This window comes from Arachis duranensis, chromosome 6 (assembly GCF_000817695.3).
Source record: "Arachis duranensis cultivar V14167 chromosome 6, aradu.V14167.gnm2.J7QH, whole genome shotgun sequence".
Taxonomy (NCBI): Eukaryota; Viridiplantae; Streptophyta; class Magnoliopsida; order Fabales; family Fabaceae; genus Arachis; species Arachis duranensis.
This window is the reverse complement of record NC_029777.3, coordinates 2,230,842-2,231,307: the sequence shown is the minus strand read 5'-3', so window position 1 is coordinate 2,231,307 and position 466 is coordinate 2,230,842.

The following is a 466-nucleotide window of genomic DNA, read 5'->3' as shown; positions in this document are numbered from 1 at the left end:
ATTCGCATATATTTATAAATATTATTAATTTTTAATTTTTTTAAAAAAAATTAATATAATCATAATAAAATTCTATATAATTTAATAAAATATATTATATCAAACACAATTCAAAAATAAATTTAATACAATAACATACGCATAAAATTTTTAATATATAAAATAAAATAAAGTAAAATTACTTCCACAACTTTATATAAAAATTATTTAAGTAAATTTCTTTTTGCAGGTCTTTGTGGACCAGCCCTGTCTCTATTTATTTGCAGGATGAATTTTCGTTTCGTGGATATTTTACGGGTCTCCGTTAACCTTCCAGATAATTCCCATGGGTAAATTTTTTAAGAAATATTATAATTGTATTTTTTTTTTCGCCCTTTGGATAATGAGAAAGTGATTCGGGAATGAGCCCATCTTAACTCGCTGGGTAATGTAAACATTGAAAGATGCTCCGTGGAATTTTGGCAAC